The sequence below is a fragment of the Camelus dromedarius genome, chromosome 19 (genome assembly GCF_036321535.1).
Source record: "Camelus dromedarius isolate mCamDro1 chromosome 19, mCamDro1.pat, whole genome shotgun sequence".
In the NCBI taxonomy this organism is placed as follows: Eukaryota; Metazoa; Chordata; class Mammalia; order Artiodactyla; family Camelidae; genus Camelus; species Camelus dromedarius.
This window is the reverse complement of record NC_087454.1, coordinates 18031484-18059195: the sequence shown is the minus strand read 5'-3', so window position 1 is coordinate 18059195 and position 27712 is coordinate 18031484. Positions and strand designations below refer to the sequence as shown.

Below are 27712 nucleotides of genomic sequence, written 5' to 3'. Positions count from 1 at the left end.
AGACAAAGAGCAGTAAAAATATGAAAATGTGACAAAGCAAAGGGGCTTGGGTTAGGATAGTTAATCGGGTGAAGTGACTAGGAAGATAAGGGTTAATTTGTATAAATTTCCCTCTGCCTCAACTTTCCAACCTTGACAATAAGAAAGTTACTTTCCTCCTAGTATAAGGAGGACATCTTTCACATGGGAATTTTATTTTCTACTTCAAAGGAAAAGAAGGAAGATTAGAGTGGTCTTCTCATATCTGCTATTTTTCAAGTGCTTTTAGCTCAAAATAATCTTTATGCCAAAATGGCATATTTATACTCTGTCACATTTCACCAGCTTTTTTCTGTATTCTAATGGCAAAGCCCACAGAACAGCCAACCTGCCTCACAAAAGCAGAATTTTCAGCTGGACCACCTGAAACTAGAGATTGTTCAAAGTCTGATATTGGCAGGGAAGGCCAGAGTACCAGGTTCTTCCCCTTACCAGCTTTCTCCAGCCACGTTGGCCACCTGTCCCTACAGCATTGCAAGGTCACTTGATTTTAAGGCCTTTGTAGTTGCCAGGCCTGTGCTTCCAGTGCTTTGCATTTATTGCTGACTTTTTCCGCATTCCCACATCAGCTTGAAAGTGATCGCAAGTGATTGCTTCAGAGAGCACTTCCCTGGCCATCCCACCTGTTATAGCTTTCCACTCAGTCTTCTTCACCACATCACCTTGTTTTATTTTCTCATAAGTATAATACACTTACCACTATTCAAAATTATCTTGACCCTTTATTTGTTTACTTGTTCATTCCTTTCACTAGAACGAAAGTTCTATGAAAGCAAACACTTTGCCTATTTTGTGCACAGATTGGAAACCTGTTGATGCCGTGTGTGAGTAACAAGGAGGGGTTGGAGAGAGAACTCTCAGGCACCTTTTATCTAAGGCTGTATGTTATCAACACTATAAACATCTGAAGCATTATGTCACCATCAAAGGTGCCTTTAGAGGTGATTGATTTACAAATTTAGATTTAAACTAATAAGCATATGGCAGTTGGAAAAGAGACCGAAATTGGTGTGATGTAATTTTCAAGACTGGGAAGATTTGTCCCAGGTACTTCAGGCTGCAATGTCGATGATGGCTGAAAAGTTAGACAACCTAAGGGTAATGCCAACAAAGTGGCCCTGGGCCTGAAACCGGTCAGTTAAAAGTGGCCCGTACGGGGATCGAACCCGCGACCTTGGCGTTATTAGCACCACGCTCTAACCAACTGAGCTAACCGGCCTCGATATAAAAAGGCTATAGTCTCTTTAATACTTTTAATATCGTTGACTTTTTGGAATTTCTTCGTATCTTCACTAGTCCCGGTCTCCTTAAAGGAAAAAGAAAAAAAGAAATCTGTATCTTTGTCAAGAATGAACCTTGCCTCTAAGGAGAAATTTCGTCTTCTCGAACGCACCAATTCCTTTTGGAAAGACACACTGACGCCTTCAGGAATGGGTTCCTTCCTCCTACCCCGGGAAGCCTGGAAAAGGTTTAAGATTCCAGAGGGCAGACTGGGAAATTGACATGCTGAGCGGCCAACAGGTCTTGAAAGATTCAGTTTAAACTGTGGGAACTTGAGTTTGCTCTTAAAACATAGCAGTAAAGGGATTCAGGACATGCTACCCACAAAATATGGCACCTTGGCATACTGAATATTTTAAACTGAAAATTTGAAGAAAAAAAAAAAACAAACAGCAGAAGCAGGAAGGACCCTCTGACCCCCCCACCTCCCCCACCTGGCCCACCAACCCGTTGCCCTACTTCCCTGAAACAGGTCACAAAACTCCCATGTGAAATGTGCCCTCCCTTGTACCAGGAGGAAGACATTCTTATCACCAGAGACAGGGAGCTGGAGGTGGAGAAATCTGTACAAACCTTGCTAAATTAACCATTTTCTTCCTAGTCACTTCTTCACCATTTACTATCCATAGCTGAAACCTCTTTGTCTTGTCAATTCTCCACGAATTTATTATTTCCTTGTCTATAAGGTATAAAAGATTCCTGCTTTGGTCACTTCTTCCCGTCTTCATCCTCTTGTGAAGGTTCCCAGGTCCATGTAAAAAGTCAATAAAAATGTGTATGCTTTTCTCCTGTTAATCTGTCTTTGTCAGTTCAATTTTCAGATCCAGCCAGGAACCTTAAAAGGGTGGAGAAAACCTTTCTCCTCTCCCACAGAAGCAATTTACCTATCTGATCTCTGAGTTTCTGTGAAGGATGGCTCTTAAAACAGGGGTGTTCCTTTTAAAGAGAAAGAAGAGTACTGAGAATTTACTAGCTGTCAGGCACTTTGCTAGATAACTTTATAAACATTATGGATTTTAATTCTCACTACTGCTGTATGCACTAGGAATTAACATTTCCATTTTACCAATGAAGAAACTGAGGTTTAGGGAAAGAGTCAATAGGAAGGCCAGAATTACAGTAGGTGGTCTTTGGGCTCTTTTCTCTTTTAGACACCAATCTGCTGGTTTTCTCAACTTTAAAATGGTCAGAATTTAGCTTACAATAAAGTTGGCATTTCAAATCAGTGAAGAAGAGATGGATAATTCAATAAATGGTGTTGTGACAACTGAACAGCCAACTGGAAAAACAATACATTGCAACAACAACAACAACAAAAATAGCTGGACCAAAGATGAAGTAGTATAAGAAATGAAAGCATTCTAGAAGAAATAATAGGAAGACTTTTTTGTTTGTTTTTTGTTTTAATGCCCTTGAAGTGAGAAAGACACAAAATCCAGAAGCCACAAAAGAAAAAAAAATGTATACCTCTGGCTACATTTAGACAATTTTGTGCATGGCAAAACAAAAACAACCTTATAAGCAAAATTACAAGCAGAAGCCAGGAGAGTAGGAGACTCTTTGCAATAACGCTAGGGTATAAGATAAAGAGTCTCAAAAGGCAGGACCTTACAGTGAGGAAAAACCCTACTTACGTGTCCAGAAGAAAATCTGATGTATGTGAGAAAGTTCAAAACATGCCACCCCAAAACATGCAGCTTTGGTATATTGAATGTTTGGAGTTAAAGGCACTTGAAAAGCAGCAAACAGAAGAAAAACATTCTAACCTTTTTCTTTTTCTTAAAAGCAGAAGTTGAAACTCCTACCTGAAAGATGTCATCCCTATACCAAAAGGAAAGTAACATTCTCATCATCAAGGACAAGAGAAGGTGAGGAGGGTGGAGGGTATAGCTCAGTGGTCGAGTGTGTGCTTAGCATGGACAAGATTGTGGGTTCAATCCCCAGTTCTTTCATTAAGAATATATAAATAAACCTAATTACCTGACCCCTCCCCCCCAAAAAAAAGCAGACAAGGTGAGACTGAGAGAATTCTATACAAGCAGACCTTGTTAAAATAATCCTTATCTTCCTTTAGCCTCCCTGCATAGTTTAGTCACTTTTCTATAATTGCCACTTTGTTCAATCTAATATAAAAGAAAATAGGCCCCACCATTTCTTTGGGTCTTCCTTCCTTGCAAAGTTTCCCGTGTCGTATAAAATGGTATTAAATAAATTTATATGCTTTTCTTTTTTTCATCTATCTTATGTCAGTTTAATTCTAGGCCCAGGCACAAATAACCCAAATAGGATAAAAGTAAAAGTTTGCCTCCTCTACAAATGCCTGAAGGAAATAAATAACGGAAGATTCAAACATTAAACAAATGTGAAAGTGTTATCTTTTGTGTGAAAAAGAAGAAAAATAATTAATATATATGTTTACATGCATATGCATAAAGAAAATTAATAAGGATAAATGAAAAATTAAGGACAAACTTTACCTATGGGAGGTGATTGTGAGAAGTGTACTGATGAGGGATAAAAATGGAAGGGAAAATTTCAATGCATCTGTTTTTAGTTTCTGCTTTTTGAAACATGAATACATTATTTATGCAAGAAAAACAAAATAAAGTATTTAAAATTGTGTATCCTTTTCATGTTGGAATAAATGTGCAGAGTGTATAAAACAAACATCTTTGTCATTCATAATGTTTAAGTTTCAGACAATTTTTCTTTCTCATTTTTCAATTTGTTTTCCCTTAGGTGGAACTGGGGGATGCGGAATGACCCAGAGTTAGTAATACGAAGAGTTGGTGGTTTTACTATTTGTTTTCTGAGGAAGCACGCAAAAAATCCAGTTTTTTCCTCCAAGACAGTTTCCTTACAGGAAAACAAAACAAAATGAAATGGGGGGGGGGGGGGGAGGCCCTCTGTTGTACCTTTAAGCTGCCAGATCTGTGCTACCGATTTGTTTTGTTTTGTTTTATTTTGTTTTTAATTTTTCCCCTTAACGGAAGGGAAACGTGCTCTGCCACTGAGCTATACCCTCTACCCCTACCATTTTGTTTTGAGATTGAGTTGGAGGAGTAATTGGAGCCTAGAAAATGTTCAAGGCCTTGGGGGAAACCAAATGCCGCTACTATGAAAGATTCAGTTTACTCCGCCCAAGTAAGATTCCAGAAACCGCTAGCAAGGAAGCTTGAAGGAAATGTGATTGTTCTTCTACTAAATTCAGAGATTCATCTCTTTCACGCAGTGAGGACACTAATGTATTAGTGCGGGTTTCCATTTTGGAGAACAAAACTGTGATGTAAACTTGGCCCGTACGGGGATCGAACCCGCGACCTTGGCGTTATTAGCACCACGCTCTAACCAACTGAGCTAACCGGCCAGAATGCCACCGACTATATTCCAAATTGTAAATGACATCTAAACAGCATTGTCTTGCAGTTCATGCTGGGAAGGAGTGGCTTTCATTCTTTTCATCTTTTCCCACTGGCGTGGGTAATGGAGGAGGAAGAAGGAAAAAACTCCTTATTTTGCCTCAAGGGAGCGTCTTTCTTTGGAGGTAACTTAATCTTTCTCAAACCTCCAGTTCGGACCCAAGAAGATTCGTCAAAGTCCCCAAGTAGGGCTTCCTGAGACCATAACGGGCGGATCACGGAACTGACCACGGAGCAGCCACAGGCCTCGAAGGACTCGACACCCGCGCGCGGGATCCGGATTCCTCTCCGCTCCTGGAGACCATTCCAGGCAGATCAGCTCCTCTCGGAAGCCTCGGGACCCGGGAACCTGCACCCTGTAGCCTCCTGTCCTCTGAGTGGTTCCGCGGTCACTGCAACCCTGAAACCGCAGCTGTGCATCTCCGGCCTCCCGCTGCTCGCTCGGGAATGTCACGGCCCTGGTGTTGCAGTGCTGGTCAGCGAACACTTGGTGGCGCCCGATCGAGGGGCTGGGGTCAGCGGGAGCGAAAGAACCAGGGGGATGTCTTCTCTTGAGCATCTGACCTGGCCAGGTTCCTGGGCAGAACCAATCAAAGACAAGGGATGTCGAAGCCAGGGAGTGTTCGGAGTCAGGTCCGTTATCTGGACCGGAGATAAACTTTGGGATCTGAAAGGAGAGGAGGGAGCCTAGGCCCTGGTAGGCCTACTTCAAGAGGCATAACTGCGAGGTGCATCCTTTCCAGCCCGAGCCTGATCCACCTGCGGACAGGAGACAACCCAGGGAGAGACCAGGAGAGCAGCTAATTCCTGAGTCGCCTTCTGCTCTCTTTGCTGGGTTTTACTTCTTCCCTCCTTCCCACCAAGACCATTCCTGTTAAGTTAAGAGTAGTAACATTTTCAGAAGTTAACTGACCTGGGTGCACTTTAAAAGCTTCTTTATGTTGTCTCCCTCCACTTATAAGTTACATATTTGCATATGTATCTATATATGTCTATATTATATGTTTCCTTTTGGATATGCATAGCTAGTTTTTAAAAAGTGTTCAATACTTAGTATTCACACTTTTTCCTTGAAATGAGAATCATATCCTTTGACTAGCTAAATTTGCCATTTATGTTCTAACTTGCCGTTTCAATCCTTTGCTTTTAACATCATAAATATAAATGATTTTTCTGGTCCTTTAGCACCTTTCCCTAAGTTTTTATATCTTTGAGTCTACTAGTAGGTGTCTTCATTTGTTTTGTTCTGTGGTGAAAATTCTGAAAGTTTGTAGAGCAGAATATTATTAGCATTATCTATCATTCTTGTTCTACTAGGGTACTTGCTATGGTTAAGTGATTTTTGAAAACCTGGGCCACATTCCAACTTACTTTGATAGTAGGCCTCTGTCACTTGCTTTTTGTCATAAGTCAGTTCCCTAGGAAACAGACACTGAGATGAAGATTTGTGTGCAGGAGTTTTATGGGGAGTGCTCTTAGAATCAACAGCAATAGAGGGTGAGGGAAACAGGATTGGGAAGAGGCAGAAGTTGAACATGATGTTGTAACAGAGGCCTCAGCTGTTCTCACTGGGATATCTGAAACTGAAATGGCCCTTCAGAAATACTCTGAATTGAGACTGGATTTGAGCTGCACCCAGGGGCAGATGTAACTTGGAACAAGGTGCCTTTTTTCTCTTGAGGACAGTGCCCAGAGACCAACTCAGATTTAAGCCGTGAGCAGCCAATATTCCTGAAGTGGAAGAAATCACCGCTTCCTGGAAGACAACTTGACAGGTGCAACACACATACTCACAGTTGTTTCAGCAACCCTGTGTCAGACGTGCTAATCTTTGATCAGTAACCCCTTCTTCAACACACTAACAGAAGAAAGCAGGTGTGGTTAAACAAAATGATAGTTCACAGAAAGTCATTTCAATTTTTATTTGGGAGTTCAACAAAAGTCTCTAACCCTGGTTGCCAAAGTTTATAGTCTAGTGAATCCAGTGGTGTCCACCCTGGAACAATTTTCCAAGAAGAGATAGTCATCTCATTCTAGTTCCTGTATTTATTCTTTCAAAAGAATATTTTTCTTTGGTTTTGACTGATACAAGGTTTTTTTGTTGTTGTTGTTTTGTTTTTGTTTTAATTCACCTGACAAACCAATTACTAAACTCATTAAGGCTGAACGATAGGTGGAATTATCTTTAAATAATATGTAATTTACACACTTATTAAGCTGGGCTCCGTGGCTTAGCTGGTTAAAGCGCCTGTCTAGTAAACAGGAGATCCTGGGTTCGAATCCCAGCGGGGCCTGCGTGCTCTCATTGCTCCCTTTTTGGTTTTGTGATTTATCTGGAATTTTCTCTACAAACTAAAGTGACACCGAATCTCCCAATACTCAGGATTTAAGCTTTGCATGGGAAAAATGTGGTACTTTGTAAAACAGGGATGAAAGATTGAATAATATCACGAGAAGCAGCCCCAATATATATGTATATGAAAAGTAATTTAAGAGCTATGAATATTTGTCCTAATCATGGTATTAGCAGATAGCCTAGCTATGATTTGCCCCTTTGTCCAATCGTTAGAATCAAATGATGGAGATTCAACAGCTTTAAAAACATGCCCTTTCAGATAGCCTTTAGATTTGCCTGGTTACTGAGAGGTTTTTGGTTTTGCAACCTTGGACAGACTTGGAATAGAGTTGACACTCAATTTTTTTGTTTTTGTTTTTTACAATGAACTACTGAATGACTAATGGCTTTTCTAATTTCAAGGTAATATGTAGAAGTACTTATCAATTATCTATGAGGAACAATGGGTAGTGCACTAAAGATGAAGATCCACGGGCAATGGTGGTGAGTTTAAATCCTCTACCACTGAATCTTTCTTGTTACCACTTCTAGTAAACCTGTGATTTTTCCCTTGCATTTTTGCTCTTAGCCCTATTCTAAAGGAAGGTAAGCGGCAAAAATAAAAGAAAGGGCTAAAAAACCTAATTTAAACTTTAAATTGAGTACTATGATAGTTGTTTCTATTTTTTTAGTGATTCTGGACTATAGGACATCACTGAAATTTTTGAAAAGAGGAGAATATGATGTCATCTTAAAAGAAGAATGGTTGGTGACAAAACATAAAAAGGTTCTAACAAGAGTTTGGAGGCAAATGAAAAAGCATTTTGAGAACTGAAGTCTTAGCCTCTTTTCTAGACAGATTTTTTACACAAAATTTCTGAAAGAGACAACAAATTCTAAAAACAAAGGTGTTTCTGTTTTATCTGCTCTGTTCCTTTTGTCATTCTAAGATATATCTTAAAATAATTTGTCAGATTCTACAAATGCCTATTCTCCCATACATAGTAATGATCACAGAATTCTACAAGCAAAGATTGCATCCTAAGTAGCTTCTTGCTTCTCACTGTCATGGCCCAACAGGTAAATTCCTCCTTTGTTGAACATCTGGGAATGCAAATGTGTCAGAAGACTGACATTTTAAAGAACTCTTTAAAATGGAGCTGAATCTAATCAATGATATCCTGTACCTCCAGAAGTGTTGAGGACTTAATAGTACTAAAGGATAAAAGGTTGTTATTCTATAAAACAGTTTGAACAGGTCGTGGACATTCACAATTTCTTCTTTGTTAAAGGGATTTCTCTCTAGTTAAAATGCTATTTCTTTTATGATCTAAATTATATTCTTCATTCACACCACTTTCTTACCACTCTACAGCCATCGTAATTCTTTTTCTATGAAGTCTTAGATTTGGTGTCATTTTCTCTGGGAAACCTTCGAGGGCAGTGGGGTAGTTTCCACTTTTTGGCTGTTCTAAAACAGGTTTCTTTAAACATTATAGCAGGTATATTTGATAAATGCATGTCTACTGCTATGTAATATTGATTTCAATAAATGGAAAACTGAAGACCTAGGATATAAAGGAATAGTTACTTCTAGGGGGCCTTTTTTCTGCGGCTGGCTTCCGTAGTGTAGTGGTTATCACGTTCGCCTAACACGCTAAAAGTCCCCGGTTCTAAACCAGGCGGAAATAAACAAGGGTCCTTTTTTTTTCCCTTTACCTAGGCCGCCAATCTGTAATTCCTCTTTGCGGTACCAGACTTCCAAATGTAAATGGATATCCTTCTTTTGAGGTCCAGGAGTTTAGAATGAAAAGTTGTCCCAACACCACCTGCGCTGAAGCCCGCGTCTCCCCACCTTCCCGCCTGCGCGGGTGGCGGGCCCTTCTTTCTCTTCCTGCACTCGGCGTCCTTCCCATGGAAGGGCCGAGGGACCCGAAGAGAGTCAACCCGAGGAGACACCCACTGCACAGGACCCTGCGTGCGCCGTGCGGGTCCCACTGGCTCCCTTGGACGTGGTTTTTCTGCAAAGTTACTTTCTCCTGAACTTCCGAGGAAGAAAAGTGCTCCATTTCGAAACTGCAGCCACTGCGCAATAACTGCTCAGTTATTATTATTACTATAAGTACTATACAGTAGTTCCAAAACTCATCAGGCGTGGAAGGGGAAGAAGAGTTGTGGGGAGGAGACGGAATGGAGGGACGAATAAGAAGAGATTCCTGCCTTCAAGAACTCCCCGAGTATCTGTACTGGAGAAAAGAGTACCTGGAAGTAACTCTTACACCTTACCTGCATTTTCGGGACCCCCTCTTTTCCCTGCGTTCCCACCACCCCAGGAAGATCCTCTGGGACTGTTTCTCGAGGATCTTGGTCTTAGGCTACTTAACTCCAGGGGGTGTCCCCAGCAGCGGTTTCGAAATGCTGGACCCGCCCCCCACCCCCCACCCCCAGGCCCAGGGCTGACTCGGGGCGCTAGCTTGTTGCCGGGAGCCTCCTCTTCAGCGGAATCAGCACGATGTTCTCCTAAAACTCAGCATCTGGCATCCAGTGCTGCCCGAAGTGGGTGCCTAGCAGGCAGAGAGCGTCCCGGATGAAAGGAAGGATCCTGACCATTCCTGAAATCAGGTGTGAGGGTGGTTTTGAAGGATTTCCCGGAAATAAGAAACGGTTGAAAAGTTTGGTGACGTGTTTGTGTATGTTTTATGACATATTTTGCTAAAAATTACTTAAGGATACAGTTTTTCTTTTGGAAGGGACATAACACTAGAAGAAGGATGCTTCCACTTTCCTGACCTACTTTCAGGGAAATTATTTCGTCTTGTCTTCAAATACTAAATTAACATCCGCGCCCTGCACTAGGTGACCACACGGGGGCAAAAGAGACCGAGATCTCTGGATGGGAAGCAGAGGCTCAGAATTTGTTCCCACCAGTCCCACCAGCGGACGAAGGAGGATTCTCATGATCTTTCTGATGTGAATTCTTTCAAACTTATTGGGGGAGAATTTAATTGGTTTTTCCTTAGAAGTTAAGTCACACCAGATCTCATATTCTGGATATTTTGGCTAGATAAAGGGAAGAGGAGGCAGAAGCTAGAATTTTAGGAGTCTAATACGTACTGCACGTTATAGGTGTCATATTACACAGCACATTATATATAACTGCCCAAAATGCCGACTCTGAAGCATTTCTCCATCCTTTTCTTGCCATCTGTGTTCCATTCTCGTGGGTCTTCAGGCAATCAGTCTCTCTCCTATCATTGGATATTGCACATGAAGTCCCCTCTAGCAGAAGAGCTTTGTGCTTGCCTCTCTGCCTAGTTATCTCTTGCCCGTGCTTAGCTCTCGGCTGGATTATTATTTTTTCAGGGTAGAATTTCTTAAAATCCCTAAGTGAAAGTCCTGTATTACTCATAGTATTGTATATTCTCTTTCCTTGCACATGTTACATTTATCAGTTTGATAATTTGATTATCGTCTGTTTCTCTCACTGGAATGTAGTATATTGCATGAGGGTAAGAGCAGTGTACGGTTTTGCTCATCAATGAATTCATACTGCTTTGCATATACCTAATACATAATAGACACTCAACAGATACTGGTGTTAAGATTGAACCTTTACCATGATTCTCTGGGGAAGGTATTACTTTCCTAATTTCAAGCTGAGACACTAAGGTTTGCTGTGATCACCTGTCTTGCCTAAATGTGGAGCTAATGTGAGTTATGACTCAAATATGAGTACTCTTGGCTCCACATTACATATTCATTCCTTAATATACTATTGTACATGGGTATATTTTCTCCAATTTCCCAACGCTCTGATCTTTGCAATTTCCATGTGCATGAGAGGAAAACTTTTCCTCTACCCTCTTAGGTTTGTAGCTGGGACCGATGAATTAAACTGACAGAAGACAGATTAATAGGAGAAAGAGTTTACAAGTTTCATTGATCTTAATATTTTTATTTTAATTTTACATGTACAGAGGCTTCTTTACAGAAAAGAAGTGAAAACCCAAAGGAGAAGTTAGACTTAAAAGGTTTTAACAAACCTTGACAAAGAGCAATAAATTGTAGAGAAGTAGAGACAGAGAAAGAGGGATTTGGGCTTCCACGGGCAGTACTTGGGGAAGGTAAATAGATGGAGAAACTAAGAAAAGATAAGGATTATTTTAGTAAGGTTTGTTTGTGCAGACTCATCTTGGAGTCGATTTTCCATCTCTGGTGATAAGGGTTGTTTTCCTCCTTCTGGTAATGGGAATGGAACATCTTCACGAAGGGACATTTGTGCCCTGCTTTTAGGCAAAGAGGGAGAGGACAGAGAGCCCTTCCTATGTTTGCTTTTCCTCCATGGCCTTCAAAGCCATCCTTATGCCAAAGAGGAATACTTTGAAGTGGCATATTCTAATCCACTTCACATGTTATGTTGTTGAAACTAATCATGGGAAAGAAACAGAACAATAGTAATAGCTGCCACTTATTACCAGCTATTAAATCAAGTAGTTATTGATTTTTCATATATAGACTAACAAGCAAGCCTAAGGAGTAGGTGCTATTGTTATTTACAATCATTTACTTGTTTTATAGATACAGAAGGTGAGGAGTGGAGAGGTTAAATAACTTGCTCAAGATCACCAAGTTGTAAAATTTGGAGCCAGTATTTATATCCATGAGTGCCTGAGGCTAAAGTGTTCCACAATGTTGCAAATTTCTAGAAGAAGGATGGGCCTATGGAAAGACATGGATATGAAGCAGGTGAAACTGAGCATGGAATATGAAACCGATTTCGTCAGTTTGGGGAGAGCCAGAGAAAGCCAGGTATGAAGCATCTCGGAGGACTTGGAGAGTAACCAGAGATAACTCTCGTAAACATTATGCTTGTAATTGGTATTGCTCCCTAGGAGGAAATGGGGAAAGGGATATTTCAGGACAAAAGGAGGGTTGGATTTTTTTCATTTAAGGGAATGGGTATGAACAGTGGTACTGATGTTGAGGCAGTGTTCCCTAAGACAAAAAAGTATTTCAAGTTCAAAAAGATCTCTCTGACTGCTTTTCATAGAATGTTTTGTAAGGCTGGAAAGGGTGGAAGGAGGGAAACCTATTAAGAGATTTTTGCAATATTCCATGTTAGAATTGTAGGTTTCTTGGACCAGGGCGGTAGCAGTTGGGGTGGTGACAAGTTTTTCAGATCTAGGTACATTTCGAAGGTAGAACAAGACAATTCCCTCACATCTGTGGAAGAAAAGAATAATTGAAATGAAAAATGTTGCCAAGATTTTTTTAATTAATTAATTTTTGCCTAACTATCTGAAACGTTAAAATTGCCATTAAGTGAAATATGCAAGTCTGATTGGAGAAGGTTTTCTTGGGGACGCTTATGAATCAGTAGTCCTCTCTCTTCTTCCACCTCAAATGGGAATGTTCAATAATTGTCTTCAGTCTACTAAATAAAACTATTCCCACCACGAGCTGTGATGGCCGAGTGGTTAAGGCGTTGGACTCGAAATCCAATGGGGGCTCCCCGCGCAGGTTCAAATCCTGCTCACAGCGGTCTCGTTTTGGGTTCCAGCTGGAAGCTTCCACAAAGCGTAATGCTGTCCCATCTGGCATGCAGAGAAATCCCTAAGGTAACAGTTCCAATCTGTAATCCGAATTTTTAAAGGTGGTGGGCGCCAGCCAGGTTTTGAGTCCCATCATTCCCTTTCATTGTCCGAGGCTCTGTGACTGTCCTGAGCCCAACCTTCCCCACGGTCCACACCGAATTTCAGGGTTAGAGCACGATCAAAAATACCAGCTGCTTTGGGATGAAGTTGTCAATAAATCTGGAAAGAGTTATCACAGCAGCAAAGTGAATAGAGGAGACGTTGGGGTTTGAAGGACTAGTTTCTCTTTGTGATTATAGAAACCAGCAACTTCCTTAAAGTATTCCCAGGTAGCAGTCTTCAGTATTTGTCCTGACATCAGAGGCTGGTGAGAGCCATAAAAATCTGAGATAATACTCCATCATATTTGCCAAGCACTTTATACCACCTAGGAAATCAGGCACAGAGAGGATTTCACTTCTGACTTTGCCTTGACTTTCAAGCCCATAAAAAACTTCATCTCTTTTATAAGTACTTTTGCATTTTCAGCTGTTTTGCCTACTTTGAACAGCGAAGTAAATTTTAAGCCAATTTAATTTGTTAGTAAATGAGTTCCTGTTTTCCAAGTTTCTCTGTCAAATGGGATTCTTAAAATGTATACTTCTGTTGGATTCTTGTCTCCTTATTGCATTTTGTGTGCAGATGAATATTCTGAAGAAAAAAAGGAATGAAGAGTTCAAAACTGGGCACTAACGTAAGCTAGGTAAGAGAGGATATGGAATGGAGTGAGGAAACAAATTATTGAGTCCATAGAGATTTGTTCAAGCAATAAGGGCAGCTACATACTAAGCACCAGATAAATTTTCAATGCATAGTCACAGAATAAGTGAAGATTAGCCATGACTTTCAATGAAAACATTTTATGTAAATATATTGTGCAATCAAATCAAAGAGAAACTATGCTTTTCCAAAGATAGTATAATCTCTAGTTGTAATCCCTTACAAAAAAAAAAAAAAAAAAAAAATCAAGTCATTTGGTGAGCATAAACTTTGGATAGTGATGAAAGTACTTATACGAAAAAGAACTTACCAACCTGGGGCCAGTGGCGCAATGGATAACGCGTCTGACTACGGATCAGAAGATTCTAGGTTCGACTCCTGGCTGGCTCGGCAAGGTCACTTTTTCTTTCACACTTCCAAGGTACTTTTTTCGAAAAGGATATTGAAGTAACTTTTAAAGTCCTTCAAATGTAGTTTTGTGGAACTGATCCTTAACCTTCCATCAGTTGAGTCTGAAAAAGACTTCAGAAGCATCAAAGGACCCATCCTGAAAGATTTTCTTCCTACGTTTCATTTCTTCTTGAACTGGAGAAAGATTGGTTGAAAAAAGACCATTTGAAGGAAGGTTTTTAAATCAAAGAAGCTTTAAAGAAAAACAAACAAACAAACAAAAAATCTTACCAGTAACTTCTCCATCAATATTGGGAAAAGTCCTCACTCCTAGTGGACTCCCCTGTACAGCTCTTTCCTCGCATGGCTTCTAGCAAAAAGAAAAGAGACTTCTCCTGGGGAAATGTTAAGAAAGGTTCGGTTGTGAGGATATGGGGTGTGAAAGGCTCTGCCTCACTTGGGTCCTTTAGACAGAGCTTGGCCCTGAATCCCGGCAGATGTCACTCATCCCGGATACCACCAACCCCACACCACCCCCACCCCCACCAAGCCAGGGAGCCTCAACAGGCCATCTTCGGGACATAGGCAGGAGCTGGAAAACCCACCTTTGGGGACAGGAGAACCAACAGGAATCCCTCCCCTTATTTTTTAAAGTAAACACTCCAAGAGAAGATGAACGTGAAGGAATACGGTGGGAGGCAGCTTTGGAGCTGCCTCTCTGAACAGAACTGCCTCCTTTCTCTGCGTCGAGGCAAAACAGAGACACTAGGGAGAAATCACTGCCAAGTTGGGGGAAAGTCCTCAAACTAAACCAAAAACATCTTAATATGTGAATCGATTTCAGAGTGAGTAGTTTGTATCCTCGTTCTGCATCGCGGGTAAATGTATTGAAGTTGCCAGTGTGCGCTATTAGAAGCACTGAGGCTGAAAGGAAAGGAACCACCCCACCAAGCGGGCTGCCTACGGGGACCAAAGGCGATTGGATTGTGAACAACTGCAAAGGAGAACTGGGGTCTTACAGTTTCGCATTCAGTTCTCTGCTTTTTACTGCTAATGGGAGAGATTTTCCGTGAAAGCCAAGTGGCAACCTCACTTGGAGCGGGCATTTACTTTGGAAACTGCCTGGGACAAGGAAAAGAAAGAAGTACAGGTGTCAGAAAGAACTAAGTCCAGGTCTTACTGCCATTAATACCACACTCTAACCAACTAAGTCACCGGCCACGCTGAGCCTGCTTCCTTTTCTCGATTGAAAGCGCCAAAATAATGTTTCCTGAAGTTTCCCAAAAACTAGAGAGACATATGTCGTAGCTCTTTTAACCTTAGCCTTTCCCTGAAACACAATCGCTTCGCTCCCACACTACTCCCTCAAATTTCTTCAATAAACTCTAACTTTTTATGTTACTTTATATTTAACAACAACAAACAAAGCGAAACGAAAACACATAACTTTCTTCTTATGTGAAGAGGAGAATGTCTGAACCTCTGTTTCTCAACCGCAGAGATTTGGGGGTATAGGTGCCTTGGGTTGGAAATGCCCACCCAGCGGCAGAGGGCCAAAAACCCTAACCTCGATGGCCCGTACGGGGGTCGAACCCGCGACCTTGGCGTTATTAGCACCACGCTCTAACCAACTGAGCTAACCGGCCACCAGATAACGGAATTCCTTTCGTGTTTCGCCACATAAAAATTAAAAACTTTCTCTTCACCTAGCTCCCTCAAAAGAGACTTCTTCAAATCATATTCATAGATTCTAATGTTTCAGTTCTTCGGATTTGGACTAGAAAATCCACAGAGAAATTTTTGTGCAGAGGCTGAGCCTAGTTTATTTGTAGAGACAGCACTGTAATAGGATTTTCCCGTGGTGCAGCGAACCTCCCGCTTTTAGAGGCAAGTCCCTACTGAATCACAAATTGCAAACTTCTTTTTAAAGACTTGCAACTTAGTGAGCTAATATTTTCAAGTTAGTTCAAGGCAAGGGAAAGGAAAGCGAGCGGAGTTAAGGAAAGGAGCCGCTCTAAGAGTCGCAAACATACGCATTGACGTCAGCGTCGATGATATCCACAGACAATCCAACAGCACCCGAGTCACAAAGTACATCTGCTGGGTTTTTAATTTTTGTTTTTGTTTTTGTTTTGTTCGGTTTGTTTGCTTGTGTTTTGAGAGTGGCAGAAAGCTCCATTTTGATAAGGGAGAGATTACGGTGGTGCCACACTAAATATTAAAAATTTCTTTAACAGCACATTTTCTGTGTCACTCAAATTCCATTTTGCGAATCAACAGATCCAAGCACTTGGTCGGAGATCCAGAATAAGTGAGATGTGCTCTTTGATCCTCGGTTAGGCTGTTGGTTTTATCACCTGAAATTGAAGGAATCTCCTGCAGCCTCAGGGAATGTCCCTTTACATGTTCCTGGGGTTGTATCATTTCTTTTGTATTTTTCGAACTTTCCTGCTGACTGACCCCTAGTTAAATTTTCCGAATATATTAATTTAAAGCTAAACGAATCAACAAGTAATGATCTTGTTGATTTTTAAGCCGACATTGGTGCAAGGGAGAAGTGTGGCTTTCTAGTGGTAACTTAAGGTATTCAAGTCTTGCCAAGGACTTCTGCCAAGTTTTATTTCTCTAGTCTTCAATAGCTCTTGTCCTGGGTTTCAAGAGCTAAGGCTTCAGAGTGCTTAAAAATCACAAAAAAAGGAATCTATCTGATAACATTTCTATAGTCACACGTCCTCTTTACTGGTCAAGATGAACTACATTCCGGCTTTTGAGGATCCTTTTGCACTTCGAAATGTGTATATCGATCTCTGATGTTCCCATAGAAAGCTATCGCTAAAGAGTCATTCACTTGGTGTTGGGTATCTCATAGTTCACGCTGCGAAAGGAATAAAACTACCTGCCGAAACCCGGGATTGAACCAGGGACCTTTAGATCTTCAGTCTAACGCTCTCCCAACTGAGCTATTTCGGCAACCCTACGGGCCATTTTCTGTCAATTACGCCTTTTAAGTAGTCTTAACAACCTTTTTTTCATTTCAGAAAAAAATATGAAAATTTTATGTCTTTTTTTTTTAAACTACAACATATTTCCCATTTCAAAAATAATTATACCAACAAAAAATCAGGAAATGGGGAAATATTCAAAATCTCCTGACTATGATAGGAAGAATGAAAAAAAACAGTGATGAAAGAAAAATTTTATACGGCTCTTAAAGATATGACTTGGGGAGCCATAGGTGTGTGGTGATTCAAAATTTCATGCTGGAACGAGAAGCTTCCTAGAATTCAAGACAGCACCGTTTGGAATCATTTCTAGCTTGGCGCTTAAGTATATTTTACTCTTTCAGTTGTTTTTATTACTTTCCCTTTCTATTCTATTAAGTTATCAATTATACACAGTAACGTACTCAAATCCTAAATATACAATGTAATGATTTTTACAAGTTTATATCCCTTTGTAACCATGCATGCTCTCTCATGTTCCCTCTCATTTGATACCCTTCTAAATTTAGCCACTGTTCTGAACTCTGACTTCTTTCACTGAATACTGTCTTTGAGATCCATCTATTTTTTTAAATTGAAGTATAGTTGATTTACAATGTTGTGTTAGTTTCAGGTGTACAGCAAAGTTTTATATATATGTGTGTGTATATATATGTATGTATATGTGTGTGTGTATAATTTATATATTTATATAAATAAATTCTTTTGCATCTTTGTTCCCATTATGGGTTATTACAAGATATTGAGTATAGTTCCCTGTGCTATATAGTAGGTCCTAGTTGTTTATCGATTTATATATATATAGTAGTGTGCGTCTATTAATCTCAAACTCCTAATTTATCCCTCCCCCAAGATGCATGTATGTTTTTATCTGTAAAAGCAGTTGGTTCTTATTGATTGGCTTCCATTTTATGGATATACTACAATTTACTTGTCCATTCTAATGCTGATGGGCATTTGGTTTTCAATTTTGGGTTATTATAAAATGCACTGAACCTTCTTGTGCACGGTCTTAGGTGAAAATAATCATTGATTTATTAGATAGATAGATACATAGGTCGAATTGCTGTTTTATAGGTTATATGTATGTTTTGGTTACTTGAACATTCTTGGTTTGGTTTTGTTGCTGGCTTTTGTTTAACTTCAGTATTATGGGTTAAAGTATAAAATATAAAATCCATCCCTAAACCCCCACCATTACATGCTTTCCCATTATGATGACAATTCAGTTCATTACTTCCCAAAATGGCAGAATTTAGTGAATAGGACTATCTCCTTCTATTATGTCCTTGACTATTTTAAGATTTAAAAAAAAGTCTTTCCACTTTTGAAACAGCTAGGGTTATTCATAATGACATTACCTCCTATGTTTACTTTTTAAAATAGACTGTATTCTTTACAGAATTTTTAGGTTTACATAAAATTGTGCCCAAAATACAGAGAGCCATTCTAGCAAATATGAGGTAATATCTCATTGTGGTTTTGATTTGCATTTCCCTGATGATTAGCGTGTTGAATACCTTCCCATGTACCTGATACACAAGGCCTTCTGTATGTCTTCTTTGGAAAAATGTCTACTCAGTTCTTTTGCCCAGTTTTTAATTGGGCTATTTATTTTTCTGCTATTGAGTTGTAAGAGTTCCTTGTATATTTGGATACTAACCCCTTATTGGATATGTGGCTTGCAAATATTTTCTCCTATTCCATAGGTTGTCTTTTCATTTAGTTGATGGTTTCCTTTGCTGTGCAAAAGCTTTTTAGTTTGATGTAGTCCCACTTGCTTGTTTCTGCTTTTGTTGCCTTTGTTTTGAGGGTCAAGTCCCAAAAAAAAAATCATTGCCAAGACTGGGGTCAAGGAGCTTACCCCCTATGTTTTCTTCTAGGAATTTAAAAATTTTGGATCCTATATTCAAGTTTTTAATCCTTTTTGAGTTGGTTTTTGTTATAGGATGAGATAAGGGTCTACTTTCATACTTTTGCATATAGCTATCCTGTTTTCTCGACACTGCTTATTGAATAGGCTATCCCTTACTCACTGTATATTCTTGGCTCCTTTGTCTAAAATTAATTGATTGTCTATTCATGGGTTTATATCTGGCCTCTCTATTCTGTTCCATTCACGTATGTGTCTGTTTTTATGCCAATATCATACTGTTTTGATTACTATAGATGTGTCATATAGTTTGAGATCAGAAAGTGTGATTCCTCCAGTTTTGTTCTTCTTTCTCAAGATTGTTTTGGCTATTCAGGGTCTTTTGTGGTTCCTAACAAATTATAGGAATCTGTGTGTGTGTGTGCGTGTATGAAAAACACCATTGGAATTATGATAAAGATTGCACTGAGTCTATAGATTGCTTTGGGTAGTATGGGAATTTTAACAATATTAATTCTTCCTATTCATGAGCATGGAATATTTCTCCATTTATTTGTGTCTTCTTCAATTTCTTGCATCAACGACTTATAGTTTTCAGTGTACAGATCCTTCACCTTCTTGGCTAAATTTATTTCTAAGCGTTTTATTCTTTTCAGTGCTATCATAAATGGGATTTTTTTTCTCAATTTCTCTTTCTGATAGTTTGTTACTAGTATAAACACAATTGACTTCTGTATATTAATTTTGTATTCTGCAACTTTACTGAATGTATTAGTTCTAACAGTTTGTGTGTGTGTGTGTGTGTATGTGAAGTCATTAGTGTTTTCTATATATGTTATCATGCCATCTATAAAGAGACAATTTTATTTCTTCCTTTCCAATTTGGATGCCTTTTATTTCTTTTTGTTGCCCAATTTCTCTGGCTAAGACTTTCAGTACTAAATTGAATGAAAGCCAACAGTGGTCATTCTTGTCTTGTCCCTGATCTTAGATGACAAGCTTTTCACTGTTGAGTATGATGTTAGTTCTGGGTTTTTCATTTGGCCTTTATTACGTTGAGGTACATGTCTTCTATATTCACTTTGTTATTAGTTTTTATCATGAATAGATATTCAATTGTGTCAAATGGTTTTTCTGCACCTACGGAGATGATCACATGACTTTTATCCTTTATTTTGTTAATGTGGTATATCACACATTGATTTGTGGATGTTGAACCATCCTTGCATCCCTGGACTAAATAAATTTAATCTTAATATATGATCCATTTAATGTACTGTTGAATTTGGTCTGTTAATATTTTATTGAGGATTTTCACATCTATGTTCATCAGGAATATTGGCCTGTCATTTTCTTTTCTTGTTCTGTCCCTGTCTGCCTTACCAACATTACCATTATCAGGGTAATGTTGGCCTCATAAAATGAGTTTGGAAGTGTTCTCTCCTCTTCTATTTTTGGGAAGCATTTGGGAATGATTAGTATTATTGTTCTTTGAATGTTTGATTGAGTTCACCAGTGAAGCCATCTTGTCCTGGACTTTTCTTTGTTGGGAGTTTTTTGATTACTAATTCAGTTCTATTACTAATAAGTGATCTGTTCAGATTTTCTATTTCTTCATGATCCTGTCTTAGTACATTGTATTGCTAGAAATTTATCCATTTCTTCTAGGTTGTCCAATTTGTTGGCATATAATTGTTTATAGTAGTCTCTTGGGATCCTTTGTACATGTATGGTATCAGTTGTAATTAGATATTCTTTATCAAGTTGAGGAAGTTCTCCCTTATTCCTAGTTTACTGAGATTTTAAAATCATGAATAAGTTTTAAACTTTGTTAAATGCTTTTTCTGTATCTATTGATATGATACTATGATTTTTTCTTCTTTAGCCATTTGCTGTGATGGATTACATTAATTGGTTTTCAAATACTGAAACAGCTTTTCATGTCTGAAGTAAATTCTACTTACTATAGTGTATGCATCATTTTATATATTGTTGTATTGTTTGTTTCCTTGAGGATTTTTGTATTTATGCGCATGAGACATATTGGTCTATAGTTTTCCTTGCTTGAAATGTATTTATATAGTTTTGCATTAGTGTAATGCTGGTCTCATACACTGAGTTAAGAAGTGTTGCCTTTGCTATTTTCTGAAACAGATTGTAGAGAATTAGTATCATTTTCCCCTTAAATGTTTGGTAGTCTTTTACAGTGAACTGTCTAGAGTTGGTGCTTTCTTGGCCCCTCTTTCACCTCTGAAATTGGTAATTTTTGTGTTCTCTTTTTTTTTTTTCTTTATTAACCTGGCTAGAGGTCAATCAATTTTATTGATCTTTTTAAAGAATAAGCTTTTGGTTTTGTTGATTTTTTCCATTAATTTCTTGTTTTCAATTTGATTTATTTCAGTTCTAATTTTCAATTTTTACAATTTTTTCTTTTCTTCTTCCTTTGGATTTAATTTTCTCTTCTTTTCTAGTTTCCTCAGGTGGAAGTTTTTGATTTTAGCTCTTTCTTTTTTTCTTATATATACATTCAATATATATTTCCCATTTAACAGTGTTTTCTCTACATCCCACAATTTTTGATAAGTTATATTTAATTTTCATTAGTTCAAAGTAATCTAGAAAAGCACAATTCAACCCAAAACACAGAAAGAATATATGAAGGCAAAACAAAAAATTTTATATTTATTTAAAAATAAATCTAACATAACAGTTTGTTAAAACTAATAGCAAAAATGTATTCAGTGACTAAAGCTTATAGATGATTGAAATAAATGACAACAACGTTATAGTTGACAGGAGGATGGAATTGGAAATATTCTTTTATAAGTTACTTGCACTACAGGGTTCTAAATATAAGACGTTCGCTGTTCTCAGGGTAAGTTATCCTCTGATGTGTGGCAATACACACAGACTACTGCAAGCTCAGGAATCTCACCCAAGCTTCCTTGTTCAGAATTTTTATTGGGGCCTTATTGCATAGGCATGAGTGATTGATTACCCACATGCTTTAACTCATTTCCTACACTGACTGATGCTGGGTGACCCGAATTCCCCACCTTAAATTACATGGTTGGTCTTTCTGACATGGCTGCAAACTATGGCCAACTCCACTCTAAAAAAAACAAAAAACAAAACTAGTATTAAATGTGATGTCAGTTATTTCCCAAAAGCTGAGAGCAAAGACCAGACCTCTCTTTGGCCATGGCCAAATTTTTCACTACATGAGAAGGGATGGGCTCCTCCCCAGATGCTCATCTAGAATGGTATCTCTCAAAGAGAATGTAAATAATTCTATTTTTCCAAGAAACAAATAACATAATAAATAGCTCATACTGAGGAGACCTGAATGGCTTGAGGCTAGGAATAGGGAGGACCTTTATACATAAAAATTTTTTTAACCTTATGAATGTATTATCTATGCAAAAAATTTAAAAATAAATAAAATTTTATATGAAATATTATTTGCACATAACAAAAGGCACAAAAGAAGGCCTTATTTATGTTATAGATAAAATCACTTGGAGAGCCTTTTAAGAACACAAATCTTTTCAGCTTGCATCAGAAACAGAAATGGAAACTGGGGGAAAATAAATAATAAAGAGAACCAAAAGGTCAAAATGGTATGAAAAATTTCTTGTTCCACTCTCTAAAATGCTATCACTCCATAAATAGTCTAAAAAATTGTTGGAGTCATTCTCATATGAAGAGGAAAATTTTTTAAGTGAAATATTAAGTTCCTTTTGATAACAGTATAAAGCCACAGAGCAGTTATTACTCTACAATGAGGCCAAAATAAACTCATTTCAAATTCTAATTATTAGTCAAACATATATATTAGTCCTTTATTTGGCAGAAGCATATATCAACCGCAGAAAAACCATGAGTTTCAGTGTTTAAAATATCCAATATTTTCATTTGGAACAATGAAAAAGAAATACTTTTATTCTTTGCTTCTTTTTCCCATCCAAACCACGTTATTTATTCCTTCTTCCTTTTCTATCCTCCTCTTCTCTCCCTAAAGTTTTGACTTTATTCCATTGTACTGTTTTGAGACCATGTTGATATTTTTAGCCTTTACTAAGTGTCACATACTTGAATACTTGTTTAAAAAATTTTTTTTAAAGACAAAGTCATGGTAATTGTCCTTGATAAGCAAACTAGTAGGAGGACAGTTTTATGTATAAACACATCTTTTTTACATTGAGACAAATGTGCATTTCACTTTACAGACTTTCTGTTAGTGAGAAGAAAGAAATCGTCAGATTTTTTTTTTCTGGGCCATAAGAATGAGCAGGAATTTGTCATGTAGACAAGAGGAAGAAGAGCATTATCTGTGGAGAAAAGAGCTTAAGAATCCCTTTTTATTTGCATTGGCAAATCTCTTTTTTGCCTTCACATTCCTTTTGTGAAAGAAACTGCAAGACAAAACAAAACTCTCTTGTTAATGTTGTTCATTTCTCAGAGCCTAAGTTTAACCTTTACTTTGCCAAAATAAATAAGTTAAATTAAAAAAAAAAACAAAAAACTTTCAACTTAAGGAGTTTGAATGGGGGAAGACAAAGGGAGGAGAGGAAGCAGAGTTCTCCATGAAACCACAGGTGGAAAAAGTATACTGAGAGTTACAGTCTATTCAGAGTCAGGAATTGAGCTGAGCACTAAAGAAACAAGCAATGAAGATGCAGTCCGTGTCTCCTCCAAGGAGTTTATGACCCAGTAAATGAGAGAGTGAATTAAGAGAAGATTGAATTAATGCATCAAATGTCTGACACAGCATATGTAGATCAAAGGAGAGCATCTAACCCAAACTATGGAGAGGGAGCTCTCACCATGCCCTGAGGACAGACAAGTGGTGTCCAGGGGAAGAAGTAGAAGTAAATAAAGAGAAAGAGAAAAGAAGTTTCAGGGCAAAAGAAGAGTATTTACCAAGGTACAGAGAGGCCTTTGAGAACATGGACTGTGAGCACAGAAATGTTGAGCGATACTAAGGAGCAATACTAAGGTGGAATCAAGAAGACTCAGTAGCAGATAAGTGTGGGGAGCTTAGACCACCCTGGAATCAAAGATGAATCTTTGACACAAAGATTGGCACAAAATTATGCTAAGTAAAAGAAGTCTAACACAAAAACCTACAAACTGTGTGATCTCATTTATATGAAATTCTAGAAACAGCAACACCATAGTGACAGAAAGCAGATCAGTGGTGGCCAGGGGCAGCAGTGTAGGGAGGTTTGGGGCTACAAAAGAGCAGGAGGAAACTTTTTCAGGGAAAGGTATTGTTCTACATCTTGAATGTGGTGTTATTTACACAATGGTATATAATTGCTGTGGTAGACAAAATAAGTTTTCCCCAAAGATGTCCATGCCGTAATTCCCAGAACCTGTGAATGCGTTACCTTATGTAGCAAAAGAAACTATGCAGATGTGATTAAGTTAAGGATCTTAGAATAAATCTTAGAATAGATTATCCTGGATTATCCATGTGTGCCCAATATAACCATAGAGTCCTTTAAAGATGGAAGACAGAGGCATGAGAAGATGAGAGTCAGAGAAGATGTGATAACAGAAGCAGAGATCCAAGTGATGCAGTTGCTGGCTTTGAAGATGAAAGGGGGCCAAGAGCCAAGGAATGTGGGCAGCCTCCAGAACCTAGAAAAAACGAAAAAAAAAAATTCTCTCAGAATTTCCAGAAAGATCACATTCCTGCCAACAGATTAATTCTAATCCAGTGAGAGCCATTTTGGACTTCTGACCTACAGAACTGTAAGACAAGAATGTTGTGTTATTTTAAACCAGTAAACTGTGCTAATCTGTTACAGCAGAGATAAGAAATTAATACAATTATCAAAATTTATCAAACTTGCACTTAAAATGGGTGAATCTTATATATAAATCTCTTACCTAAAAAGGAAATGTTAGGAAACTGCATTGCTGCTTTCTGTTTTGAACAACTAACTCCACAGAAGTTGGTGCAACCAGAGTCATTACAAGGTTCTAAAATCAAGCCATGGAAATGAGGGACAACCCCAGCCCTTGATTGGTCAGAGTTTCCTACAGGAAACAGGAATAACCCCTGGAGATATTTCTTTGTGCCTCTGGCAATTTTACTTCCACATTGCTTCCTCAAACATCATTTGGTCACTGTCTTAAAAAGTATTACAGGGTATCATGTCAGGCATTAGCTTTTAAAAATCATTGAAGAGGCTGCTGTGTTGAAAAGGACGCTGGAGAAAATAATGGCTTCTTGGGCCATTCCCACATCTAGGCTTTTGCCTTTGTTCTGGACCTGTCTTGCACCACATATATCCAAGACTTTCTCCTTTATTTCTTTCAAGTTTCTGCTTAAATGTCACTTGGAGATGCCTTCTATGACAACCCTATATAATACAGCACTTCCAGCATATTCCCAGGTATCCCTGACCTCTTGTATCCTATTTTTGTTTTTCTCTACAAAACTTATCACCACTTTGTCTAATTATACATTTATATTTAATTGTTTATTTCTCCCTGCCAGAACTTAGGTTCCAGAGAGCAGAGGCTTGATCTTTTTATTTCACTGCAGTAACCTCAGAGTCTAGAGCAGACCTGGCAAACAAGCAGGCATCGTGTATTTGTTGAATGACTGCCTTTGAGATAAAAAGCACAGGAGAGGAAGTGGATTCGAGATTGATAATTTCCCCACACGATGTTACAGATGTGTGGGAATTTCTGGTGCAAAATGTCCAGTAGTCAGTAGGATGATGCATAGCTCTGGATTCAGATGAGAGAATTGTGTGGGAAAGAAATCTTACAACCGTCAGTATTTAGAGAGATGCTGTAATCAAGGGAAGGAATATAATACAAAGAATGGGTCTATCATTAGATTAGAGAAAAGCTGAGGACGGAACTGTGGGAAATATCCATATTTAAGGGACAAAAGAGAAGGAGGGCCCTGCGAGACAGAATAAAATCCAAGAGAGACTGGATAAAAGCAAAGCAGCTTTGGACACAGCACTTAGAGTGGGGATGAATGTCGTTTTTTCAAACAAGGCCTTTTATTTTCTGACGACATTAGGAGGAGATACACACCCAGCCACCCATATGTCACTGCTAGCGAAAATGATTTCCTGTTCCTCAATCTGGTTTATGTAAAGTAGCCGGTGAAGCTCGATTCAAAGCACATTTAGATTTCGCAGGTGTAGTTCAGCAATTCAGCAGCCTCACTGCAAACCTTATGGAAGTCAAAGCGAAGATGCCTGGAAGCAGTCATCCGCACATCCATGAGCCCCAGGGATAGCCGCACGGAATCGCAGAGCACAAGACCCAGGTTTTCCTCTTCCTCGCTCAGTCCCCAAAAACCTGAGGAATGGTTTTAAAGAAGGAGCGAGCAACGGGTGAGGGAGACTCATTTGTAGCTATACCATCTGACTTTGTCTCCTGATTGAGGAGAAATGAATTTGCTTGAATAAGCTCAATTTGCTTCCTTTTGGTTTGTGATCTATTCCTATGTTTGAAAACAACCAAATAGCCTCCTCAATCATGGGAATATGCGCGTTCACACCATAGGAAACGTAGTTACCTCTTTTTTGCCTTCTCTTCAAAGAGGAGGGGAAAAGAGCCTTAGAATAAAATGAGACAGAAATCATGAAGGAAGAAAACATGCTCCAGGTGAGGCTCGAACTCACAACCTCGGCATCACCCGCACATATACTGCTGTATAAGTACCGCGCGCTAACCGATTGCGCCACTGGAGCATGCTTTCCCCACGCTCTCGGTGCGCTCTCTACAGAGCCACGAGCGATTGGCGCGCCGGATCCCACCCACACGCCGGAGCAGGAGCGCGCGGGATTGCTGGGGTCCCTCTTCTCCCCACTCTCCTCCGCGGCCTCTGGCCTGGTGAAAAAACCACGCTTTGATCCAGACACTTCCATCTTTTCCGGAAGCGTGTATGTGATCCTTCCTCTACGCCACTGAGAATCATCAAGTCCCAGGGATCCAAGGGTGTTCCTTTCAGAAGCCCCGAGGGAAGGCTGAGGAGAAAGGGGAGCGGACTCTTGCTCTTCTTCGCCTTGACTCCAAGAAGGGAACGATTTCCGTGGAAGACACGGGCTATTTGGCTGAGGCGCAGCATCACTGCGCACCGCCCGGCTGGTCCGTGATGCTTCCTACCAGACTGAGAACACCAAGGTGCCGAGCCAGCCCGGTCCTAGCTCGGCGCGTCTCCCAGCACCGCCGCGCTCACCGCGGTACTACCCGCCTCGCTGTCCAGCACCTCCAGGCTGCGCATCCCGGTTTCACCAAATCCTTCCCGAGCCTGCCTGAAAACCGCATTCGAAGTCATACAGCCAGCTAGTCCGGCATCTCTTGCGGGAAAACAGCCAGAGTAGTAACCACTCCTTTGTGCTGCACGTTACAGAGGTCAAGGCGATGTCAACCATCCCCACTCCCGCTCAGCTCCTCCACCTGTTTTGACCTTCTTTAGAGGTTCATTGCTGATAGTTTGCCTCTGCGACATAATGCACACCCAGTATCCTGCCTGGGGCATCTAATTATAAAGGCCAGTTTTGTCTGGTTGCTTGCTTGCTTTTGGCCTTGAGAAATTGCAGCTGTCACATACACACGAGATAGGAAGGCTTTTTGCTTTTATGGAATAAGTCCTATCAGTGAGAAGGAGAAATGTAAGAAGAAAGGAATAGTCTGACTATTCCTGACCACATAGTACCTAACAAACAGGACTCTGCGTTATAGGCCAGTGACCAAGTTTCTCCGTATAGACGCGTGAAGTGTGGGGGGACAAGTTTCCGCATCTCGATGTCCATTTTGCTGTATTGGGATCATTACATGTGTTTTAAATAACAGCTTAAAGTGAAGAGTAGTGAGAAGCAACAAAGGCTCTATAATAATGACCATCTCACCACACAGTCCTAGAGAGACTGAGCTCTGTCTGAACCTCTAGAGGTAATTTCATCTAAATAACAATAGCAGCCACCAGTTGGATAGAGCTTATTATGGCCCACACAGCGCCCTCGGTGATTTATATAAAC

At 39.4% G+C, this 27712-nt stretch overlaps 8 non-coding genes across 8 annotated transcripts; 3 read left to right on the top strand and 5 right to left on the bottom strand.

The window, feature by feature from the left end:
* Nucleotides 1–1184: 1184 nt before the first annotated feature.
* Nucleotides 1185–1258, bottom strand: TRNAI-AAU (transfer RNA isoleucine (anticodon AAU)). Its single transcript has one exon. It is a non-coding gene; the product is annotated as a tRNA-Ile (tRNA).
* Nucleotides 1259–4613: 3355 nt separating this feature from the next.
* On the bottom strand, nucleotides 4614–4687 carry TRNAI-AAU (transfer RNA isoleucine (anticodon AAU)). Its single transcript has one exon. It is a non-coding gene; the product is annotated as a tRNA-Ile (tRNA).
* A 2272-nt stretch (nucleotides 4688–6959) lies between these two features.
* Nucleotides 6960–7033, top strand: TRNAT-AGU (transfer RNA threonine (anticodon AGU)). Its single transcript has one exon. It is a non-coding gene; the product is annotated as a tRNA-Thr (tRNA).
* Nucleotides 7034–12533: 5500 nt separating this feature from the next.
* On the top strand, nucleotides 12534–12615 carry TRNAS-CGA (transfer RNA serine (anticodon CGA)). The gene has a single exon. It is a non-coding gene; the product is annotated as a tRNA-Ser (tRNA).
* Nucleotides 12616–13744: 1129 nt separating this feature from the next.
* On the top strand, nucleotides 13745–13817 carry TRNAR-ACG (transfer RNA arginine (anticodon ACG)). Its single transcript has one exon. It is a non-coding gene; the product is annotated as a tRNA-Arg (tRNA).
* Nucleotides 13818–15389: 1572 nt separating this feature from the next.
* Nucleotides 15390–15463, bottom strand: TRNAI-AAU (transfer RNA isoleucine (anticodon AAU)). The gene has a single exon. It is a non-coding gene; the product is annotated as a tRNA-Ile (tRNA).
* Nucleotides 15464–16714: 1251 nt separating this feature from the next.
* TRNAF-GAA (transfer RNA phenylalanine (anticodon GAA)) lies at nucleotides 16715–16787 on the bottom strand. The gene has a single exon. It is a non-coding gene; the product is annotated as a tRNA-Phe (tRNA).
* Nucleotides 16788–26328: 9541 nt separating this feature from the next.
* Nucleotides 26329–26422, bottom strand: TRNAI-UAU (transfer RNA isoleucine (anticodon UAU)). Its single transcript has 2 exons — nucleotides 26385–26422; nucleotides 26329–26364 (listed from the first exon to the last, which is right to left on the bottom strand). It is a non-coding gene; the product is annotated as a tRNA-Ile (tRNA).
* Between the last annotated feature and the right edge of the window lie 1290 nt (nucleotides 26423–27712).